The 9837-nt window shown below is 46.7% G+C and overlaps 1 protein-coding gene across 1 annotated transcript in view; it reads left to right on the top strand.

Annotated features, from left to right (window-relative positions):
- Positions 1-9837, top strand: part of EEFSEC (eukaryotic elongation factor, selenocysteine-tRNA specific) — a 315381-nt gene that overhangs the window by 196924 nt on the left and 108620 nt on the right. The gene's annotated exons all lie outside the window — the stretch shown is intronic.

Raw genomic sequence — 9837 nt, 5'->3', positions numbered from 1 at the left:
AGGGGGGAGCGGGGAGGGACGGGGGAAAATGAGGAGCTAATATCAACGGCTCAAGTAGAAAGCAAATGTTTATTTTTTTAATCATTTTATTAGGGGCTCATACAACTCTTATCACAATCCATACATAATGCATCAATTGTGTAAAGCACATTTGTACATTCATTGCCCTCATCATTCTCAAAACATTTCCTCTCCACTTAAGACCCTGGCATTAGGTCCTCGAAAGCAGATGTTTTGAGAATGATGAGGGCAACAGATGTACAAATGTGCTTGACACAATGGATGTATGTATGAATTGTGATAAGACTTGTACAAGCCCCCAATAAAATGACTTTTAAAAAAATAAGAAAGCAGAAAATATTAAAACTGAAACTACATTAGGATGGGTCCAAAGGGAGATCAGATGACAAAGTATTACATTGTAACCTAATTACATCTGCCATAGTACAACTTTATCACATTCTCTCACAGCAAGACTGTTCCCATCCCTGGACCGTGGTCAAAGGGGACTCACTGGAGCCTTAATCCATGTGGGGACCCTGCAAATGGTTTGTGGGCTTCAACTGTCAGCCACAGCCTTCTGCAAACCAAGTGTTCACAATATAAGCTCTGATACCATTCTTCCCTTTGCATTTGGATTTTATTATTTACAGTCCTTGGATCACTCAGTCTTGTGTGCTTCTTCTATGTGGATTTAGTTGATGCCTCACTTGGGTGGTTGGTTGTTTTAAAAGAAAGCCTCTCAGACTCCAGATGCTATTCATTCCGATAGCTGGGCACCATCTAGTTTCTTCACCACAGTTTGCTACAGCACTCATGTTTTCAGTGATCTTTTCATGAAGGTAATCATTGAGCAGAGCATCATAAGAATGAATTGTTCTTAAATTGGGGCTAGAATTAAGTGTGAGCCCAAATCCATTCATATATTTATGGTTTATATATATTATATATCTGGTTCACTTTAGAAGCATCATTGTCATTCTATGGTAGAGAACATTATAAACCATGCCTCTGGGGCATAAGGTATTGATCTCACTGACTCACAGTGGCCCTAGAGGACAAATCAAAATGGCCCCTGTGGGTTTCTCAGACTAACTCCTTATGGGAGTAGAAAGCCTCCGCTTTCTCCCACAGAGCTTCTAGTGGTTTCAAACTGCTCCCTGTGGCTTGCACCGCAACATGCACCACTGCTAGCTAGTAGTGTAGAATTTAAAACACTATTGAAAAAAATTATACAAGCAGAGGCCAGCTTCAGACCACAATACATGAATTGTTGACTTGTACAGATTAAATTCTTGAGTAATGACATTATTTACCCAAACAATGGTGGTTGGTGATAAGGCAGAACTTTTAGTAACACTCATTCACAAAGTGCAAAACCATTCCTACAAGATTAATGCCTGTCATACATAAGAAAGCAAGGAAGACACTAAAATAGTAAATAAGTGTCAATCCCAGGCCATCATTCATTAGGCACCCTCAAAGCAAGATGTCCAAAACAAAGTCCAACAACAGCCAATTCCGTAACCTTAGGATAAGAGCTTCTTCTCAAACTAGACCATTTCAGCCATAATTCCAAGGGAGTGTGCTGGTTCTTTAAATCTGCTAGCGATGAGTTTGAGGTAAAGCCCAGGTCACCTAGTGGGGTTTACACATCAAATCCTTCTGGTGTGGCCTATGAAGAATGTTGTGTGCCTCCAAAGGACAGAGTCTAAAGTCCCAGTAGTCTACAGTACATGGCCTGGGTCCCCCCTTGGATTCGCTGTCAGGCTCGGGAAGCGGTTTTCCTTCTGGGAGGGCTCTCCTTCCAGTTTATCACCAGCAGAAATGTCATCGCTTCTCGAAGACATATCTGAGGGGTTACCCCAAACCAGAGGTGATGTGAGGGAGATAGTGTATTTGGAGTTTGTTCTACCAGGTCAGACTGTTAATCAAGCTTTCTGTGTCGAAGTTCTGAAAAGATTGTGTAACAGTGTGTGACCAAAAAAGGCCTGATCTGTGTCAGATGAGGGACTGGTTTTTCCACCACAACAATGTACCTGCTCATGAAGCCATCTCGGTGCGCCAGTTTTGGGCAAAAACAGCATGCCTCTCTTGCCCCATGCACCTTACTCACCTGACCTCTCTCCTTGTGACTCCTTTTTTGTTCCCCCGTGAATGAAGGGGAGCATGAAAGGACAGTGATTTGACAAAATAGAAGAGGTAGAGAAAAACACGAGGGAGGTGCTGTCAGCCATCCAAACAGATGAGTTTAAAAATGTTTCCAAGAATGGAATTGCAGATTCGATAAATGCATTAAGTGTAATGGAGAGTACTTTGAAGGTGATAAGGCTGTTTTGTAAAAACAAAACCCAAACATTTAAATACATAGCTTTGATAAACTATTCCATGTGTTGGGGGATACCCCCTCGGCTGTCTTCCTCCCCTCATCTTGACTCGGATTTCTAGTAGGTTCACTTATTGCTCTCGCAGGAGAGCCTGCTGATTTGAGGTGACCTTGTATGGCAGCAACTGGTCTTTTTTTTCTCCCCCAGCATCTTACAAAACTGACCAAAGCTGAGGTGAGGTCTCCTCTACGTGGTTTTTAAGATGTGCAGATGGAGGGAATGGGATATGCGTGGGAGACCTGATTAGAAGATTATATGACCTGAGAGTAGAAGCCTGCCTTCGTCTTATAGTAGTAGACTCATACAATATTCATCCTTTTGTGATGAGCTAATTTCATTCAGTGTAATGGTTTCATGGGGTATTGGCCGTTTTTAGGGTTGCATAGTATTCCATGGTGTGTATATACATGTACCAGAGCATCTGCTGGGCATTTGGACTGTTTCCAGCTTCTTGCAATTGTGAACTGTGCGTCAGCAGTGTTTTAGAGTTTTCATTTTGTAAGTCCTTCATGCCCCGGTTAGACTTACTCCGCAGTACTTTATTCTCTTAAATGCTATTGTAAATGGAATTGTTTTCCAAATTTCCCACTCTAGAGTTCTCATGGCCTATGTATAGAAACCCAATTGATTTCTGTTTGTTGAGCTTATATCCTGAAACTTGGCTAATTTCCTCTTTTAGTTCGATATTCTCTTTTCCTTTTTGTTAGCTTAGTAATCTGTTTAATTTTTTTGCTGGGTCATTTTGCTTTACTGATGATTCTTGCTTGCAACACAGAGTGGCATTTTAAACACTAAGATTAAACTTTCTTTTTTTCAAGATACATTTTTAAGGTCACAAAAAACTCTGGTCCTCAGTTTCCCCACCTATAAAATAGGCTGTTTCCCCCCTCATCTATAAAAAAAGAATGGAATAAAATAATTTGTATTGGTTACTTTACATAAATGATCTCATTTAATTGTGTAATGCTATCCTGTCAAGGTACTTGTTTCTCACTCACTTGGACAGATGAGAAACCTTTGACCCAGGAAGCTGGCTTTTCCAAATTCATACAATGGAGAGCTCGTTAGACTATGATTTATACATAGTCCTCCGCTATCTAATTACGCTATCTGTCTTGTTTTTACTTAGCCCACGTAGTCTATAGCACACAAATGGAATTCCTGGTTACCCTGTGTAGAATAATTTTTAGGATTGAAGACATGTTGTAGCCAGTAGGGTAACCTAGTAACTAGATTCAGCATGGAACTTACTTGAAACCAACCTGGGGGGGGGCTCAAGGGTCTCCTCACCAGCCCCCGCAGTTCACTCCATCTTCTCAGGAGGAGGGCAGTCTCGCCTCTCTGGGTGTGGGAGTCCTACCCTTCCCGCACCTCCTTTCTGAAAGCTGTCTCCGCTCCGTGCGACATTCAGAGACAGCAGATGGAGCCAGAGACTGGAGGAAAAGCGATACCCGGTTCAGAGTCCATGTCGCCTGATGCCAAGGCCACTGTGTCAAATGTGGAGCAAGGGTAGAGGCCAGGGGTCAGGGGGATTAAGGGAGCTTTCCTTTGATCTTCTCCTCGTGGTTAACTATGTCTTCCACTAGCAGTGAATCTCTTGCTAGAATGAGAAGCTCCTGGACGTCAAGGCCTGGCTTCCAGAATTGGAAACCCAGTCCATGTGTTCTCTGCCACTCCAGGGCCTGATGGTCAGTGGGCACTTAGTGAACGTGGGCTGGGCGAAGTGGGTGAGGTACTGGTTGAGCTGCAAAAAGTTTGCAACCAGAACAAAGGCCGAGGGCAGCGTTTAGATGGACCCTTGGAATACCTCCGCGCTTGGCGCTAACTGTCCTTGCATCCAGCAGGGTATTAGTCCCCCTCCCCATTTTCCACCTGGAGAATCGCCATTTCTAATGCAGGGGGTTTTCCTGCAGTGCGGAGAAGGGGCTAGCTCCTGGCTCAGTCGCTGGACACTGACTTCGTTCCATCTTGGGAGATGACAAGGGTGATCTCAGGATGGTCCCTGCCTGCACATGTCTTCGGCGGCGTGTGAGGCATGTAGGAGCATTTTCAGGCTGGCGCTTTGTGACATCAGTCCTTGACTTGGGAGAGCAAGTATGTGGCTCTCTGTGGTCCCCTGAGCTCACCAGTAGCGTGCGTACCAGTTCAGCAGTGTGTCTGGGGGTGAATGGGTCAGGTAGTTTAGTGAACATGTTCTATGCCTGCAGACAAGTGCGGATGGAAAAATGGCACTCAGAGGTGTGCTGAGGCTTTGCCATTGCAAACCTAGAGCTGGCCCCAGGAGAAGAGGGTTGCGTGCCAAGCTTAGCCAGGGCTCTGCCCTTGCTGCATGGCTGGGAGAGCCAGGCCTTCTGGGAATGTGCCCAGGCTTCTGACTTCAGTCTTCCTGGTGGCTGATATTTGCTCACTTAGTGTGTGCCAGAATGAATTGAGGGTGGTGGTGGTGGTGTGGGGATGGGTGTGGGTCTGCAGGGGGTGGTGGTAAATGGAGCAGTTGTTGAGGGCCTGCTATGCTGAGCTAGGTCCTCTTCAGGTATTGCTAATTCTCAGAAGAATTTTTAAAAATTGGATAGTTTAGCCCCACTTTACAGACGAGACAGCTAGAGCCGAATGCCATTAAATTGCAAAGCTATTGAGCTTCAGAGCCAGGAGACCCTGTTCCTCAAAAGCTACACTCTGCCCCCCTTGCTAATAATTTAATTTGTTTGTTTGTTTCTTTTTCTTTTCCATTTAAGAACTTGAACATCAAATGAGATTTTATGCCGGGTTCCCACAAATGCAGGATATCAAAGAGAGCCAGGCGGGTTGAGGTGCAGTGGTTACCCTGATCCCTGCTGGTTCTCTTCCTCTTCAGTGCCAGGGTTCAAATCTGGATTCTAAAGCTAACAAACAATTATGGGCTCTAGCCATACGTTAGTTGTACTCTTAGATGTGAAGATTCATGTGAGATCTTTGAGGAACTATAACAGGAGCCTGGGGAAAAAGTTGAGAAAAGTTAATTATCTAAGGCAGCGATTCTCAACCTGTGGGTTGCAACCTCTTTAGGGGTTGAACGACCCTTTCACAGGGGTTGCTTGATTCATAACAGTAGCAAAATGACAATTATGAAATAGCAATGAAAATAATTTTAAAACTGGGGGCTCACCACAACGCGAGGAACTGTATTAAAGGGTCGCTGTATCGGGAAGGCTGAGAACCACTGATCTAAGGAGTACAGTATAAATAAGAATAAATTTGAAAGTTTTGTTCTGGTTTGGAAAAGAGCCCTCTCTCTCATTCATGGGTAGCCCCTCTTGAAACCCCTCTTTGCATTCTAGGGGGATCAGAGTCGTCCTGTGTGATGCTTATTTTCACCTAATGAAGGGAAGAAACTGCTTACCTCGCTGGTATGGAAGTGTGCCAGAGAGTGCAAGCTCCTTGCAGGTAGCCAGGCAGGCAGGATGGGTGTGGCTGGTGGGTGGTGACTGTTTCCCAGCAGGACCAGCATTGACGGCACAGGTGAGGCAGGGCAAGTATCCAGTTAAACGCTTCATGGAGGAAAGCCTGCTTTGTAAAACTTCTGGTTTTATTTCTAAGGAACCCAGGTAAGGAAACCACACAACCATGTGAACCGGGAAAATATGCTAATGAGACATAATGCAGGAGATTGTTTTGTTTTTAAAAAAATTTAAATTTGGGCCAAGACCAAAGTCTCTTGAGAGGACGGTAATCTGTTTTAGAAAAGGATTAACCGTGAGATTCCTTTTAATTGCACGGCCCCTTCTTTCATTGAACGCATAGTTCTTTCTATGGAAATTTGATCATTCTGCAGTTTTCAAAAGTGCGCCCGTGGGAAATGTAATAAATTCTCCTCCCACACCACTCACCACTTCTCTGTGATGAGTCAGTCCAGTGCCGGCCCCTGCCATTTGACTGCTGTGAAGAATTTAAAAGGTGTCAGAAGAGGAGTGAACTTTGACAGGAGTTGGAAAGTAGACTATCTGGGAAGGAGGGGAGAATTTTTACGTAAGAGTTGTGCTCTCTCAGTGCCAGCTAAGATGGCAAGTGGTCCCATGGCCTTCAGGACCTAGCCCAAAGCCTCTGGCTGACATGGCTGGCAGTTCCCACCTACCTCTCGGGTCCCAGATGTGAAGTCCTAGTCCGGAGAGCAAAGGGGCTCTGCTGGTGTAGTGGGTTACTCGCTGGGCTGGTAACCACAAGATCAGAGGTTCAAATCCACCAGTCTCTCCTGGGGGAAAAAGATAAGTCCTTCTGCTCCCTAAAGACTCACAATCTTGGAAACCCACAGAGGTTGTTCTATCCTGGCCTAGAGGGTCGCTCTGAGCCAGAATCAACTTGATGGTCATGAATTTGTTTTTGAGTTGAGCCCAAGCGCAGTTTTGGTTCCTGAGCTCATTGCACCCTCACCTCTACAGCTGGGCTGTGGAGCGCTTGACTTTCTGCACCCTTGAACCAGCAGCACAACCTGTTTCCTGCTCTTTTGCCGGCTCTGAGAATGAGCTGATACAGGCCAGGGTCTTAGAGCAGCCATTGGGAACGTGTTTATTATACACCACCACCATCACCACCATCACCACCACCCTCTTTTCCTTTCTAACCTGGCCATTTGAAAACCATGTAGAAATCCTTCAAGACTCAGCTCAGATCCCCTCCTCCAGGAGCTGTGGCTGCACGCAGGACAAGCCAGACCGGGCTCCCACTTGGTTCTCTCATGGCCCCACAGGCGCCCCCACGGTCCCTTGCTCTGACTCTAGGCTACAGAAGCACAAGTTCCTCCTGTCTTTCTCTTGGAATTGCCGGCCCCTACCATAGTGCTCCTGCAAGTCGCTTTAAGGAGTCCTTGTGGTGCTGCACTGGATGTCTTAACCGAGAGGTTGATGGTTCAAACCCACCAGGCGCCCCTCAAAAGAAACATGAGACTGTCTGGTAAGGTGGACGCTCTTGGGAACCCTCTATGAGGTCACTGTGTGTGGGAATCATAGCAGTAGACATTCACAAGAGGAGCAGCAGAAAGGGGTCACCACTTGCCTGCTACTTCTGATGAATTGGTTGTAGTAATCACGAGAGAGCTGTGTTAAGAAGTTCCCGAGAAAGGAGGACCCCCCCCTTACTCCATGACTGAGGCTTAGTATTTTATGTGTGTGGCTTCTTCCAATTTAGCCTCGCATAGTCCTCTGACTAGGTACTGCAATAATCTCTGTCAGACATGAAGAAGCCAAGACTCAACGGACTGAATCCTCAGCCTGAGTCACATAGAAACAGCTGGCAGAGCTGGGCTGCAAACAGATTGATGCACACACACACACCCCCCGCCCCCCAGCTGCCCCTGAGCACCTGGACCAGGCCCAGCTCCTCTGGGCCTGGAGACTTTCCTCAGGCCAGCTCTTTCTGGGGAGTTGTGGGCTTGTCCCTCTCCTGGCCATGTCCACCCACACAGGATGGGGCAATGGGATCCGGAGGCCTTTGTGTCACCAGACTGTGCCCAGATAGGGGAGCCTTTGTTTGGTGTGAGTCCACCAGGAAAAATACCAGTGTTCAGTGAGGGGCCTCCCTCACCCTCCACAGAAGGGCAGAGGCGTCCTTGGTTGTTGAAAAGTGGAATGTTGTAGCTAATGAGGAACAGTTGAGAGATGGGTGGGCCACCATCCTCGCGGCAGGCCAACAGCAAGCAGCTGCCTCTGTCTTGTGCCCCGATTTGCTGCTTGAGGTGCAGACAACAGGCCGTGGTGTAGAGGGGTGAGGCGGCATCTGACAGCACCTTCTGATTGCACAACATGCCAAGGTGACCAGCTGGGCCAGGCTGGGGGTGGGGAGGTGGAGTCCGGGGAGAAGGCACTTACATTTCCCTTCAACTCTCTTCTCTCCTCTGAAGGCAGTTTCTGAAGTTCCCATTAGAGAGAATTTGAAAGTCCTCTTGGAAGAGAGAGTTCCCCAGGAAGATGGCCAGGTTTGGAAATGTGTATTAGCTTCGGGTCCACACAGGCCGTGGTTGGAATGTCAGGACTACCATTTCTTGGCTGTATGAGCTCGGTCAAGTCAAGTAACCTCTTTAGAGCTTGTCCCCTTTGTCTAGACATTCTTATTATATCACAGTATTGCTAGGAGGATTAGCGGCACGTGTTAATTCTAGATTAAACACTAGGGGTTTTGTTTTGTTTTGTTTTTCTTTTTTTCTGTTCCTGCAAGCTCTTAGAAAAGACTGCAGCCTGGCTGTCCCAGTCTAATTGTTTTGTCCTCTCACAGAAAGGAAAATCTGTTTCTCCTATCTGTCCCTGCACATTTGGGGGAATGCAGGTGTGGGGCAGTCCGAGGTCAGCCACCTAACTGGTGACCATTTGTGAGAGCCAAGGACAGAGTGAAATGGAGAGGCAAGGAAAGATTTATTTTCTTGACAGCAGGGTCAAGATTGTCCTTATAGACGATGTCGCAAAGGAGGCCATTTGGAACCCGCAGCAGAATGCTCATGGCATTAATGCACAGGCTGTATCGCCAGAGCACAAGCATTCCTTCGGCCTTTCAGGCTAATTTGCAAGTAGTCCAGCTTTCTGCTAGTGACGTATCTGCTTCCAGAGTCCCTGCCTGGGATTCGGGTAGTTGAAGAGCCAGTCTGGATACTCGACTTTGACTCTGTGTAGTAAGGTGGCTGTGGCGGCCAGCAGCCACTACTTTCTCCCTTCTTCACAGGGCGCTGTAGTAAGAGAGAAAGGCCCTGGCACGGCCATCTGCGAGTGCAGTGAGTTTGTGTTTTCATGATGGCCGACATACAAAAAAGATGAAAAGATGTCTCTGTGGGCCGCCTCCTTCCCTGAGCTCCCTGCTTTGCTTACAGAAAACCACATGACCATTAAGAGTGGTACCTTCCACACCCTAGACCTGTATGGGCATCCTTTTCTTTACACCAGGCCTGCCCCAGTGGCCCACCTCCTGCTGTTAGCACTTCCCGGTCTAGCTTAGGATGCCTGTTGACATCTCACTCTTTAGGACAGCTCCATAGGAACCCACTGTCAAGATGCACATTATTTCTCTGTCTCTCCCTCTGTTGATGGATGTTGAGTTATTACCATTCAGGACAGTTTTGATTTCCAGTCTGCCATTGGCATGCTCACTGTCAATTTCTGCATGTAGTCCGTGTCCTGTAAAGTACCACCTAGACGTGGAGGTGGTACATGTATTCTGTCTGCTTCTAGCTATCTATGAATCCAAGGTTCATGAGAGCAGTTTTAGACATTTCAGGAACAAATAAGGAGCTCTTTCTTTTGTCCTCTAGACCAGGATTTCTCAACCTTCATATCATTGACATTTGGACCCAATAATTCTCTGTTGTGGGGCTGGCCTGTGCTTTGCAAACCGCTAGCAAGCCTTCCTGGCCTCTACCTGCTAGACTGCCAGTAACAACCACCCCACCCCCCTCCCAGAACACACACACACACACACACACACACACACACAC

Source organism: Echinops telfairi, unplaced genomic scaffold (assembly GCF_000313985.2).
Source record: "Echinops telfairi isolate 266 unplaced genomic scaffold, ASM31398v2 ScPeMD7_31;HRSCAF=116, whole genome shotgun sequence".
NCBI classification, from domain to species: domain Eukaryota; kingdom Metazoa; phylum Chordata; class Mammalia; order Afrosoricida; family Tenrecidae; genus Echinops; species Echinops telfairi.
The sequence above is the reverse complement of the archived record's forward strand: the minus strand, read 5'-3'. Positions and strand labels throughout refer to the sequence as shown.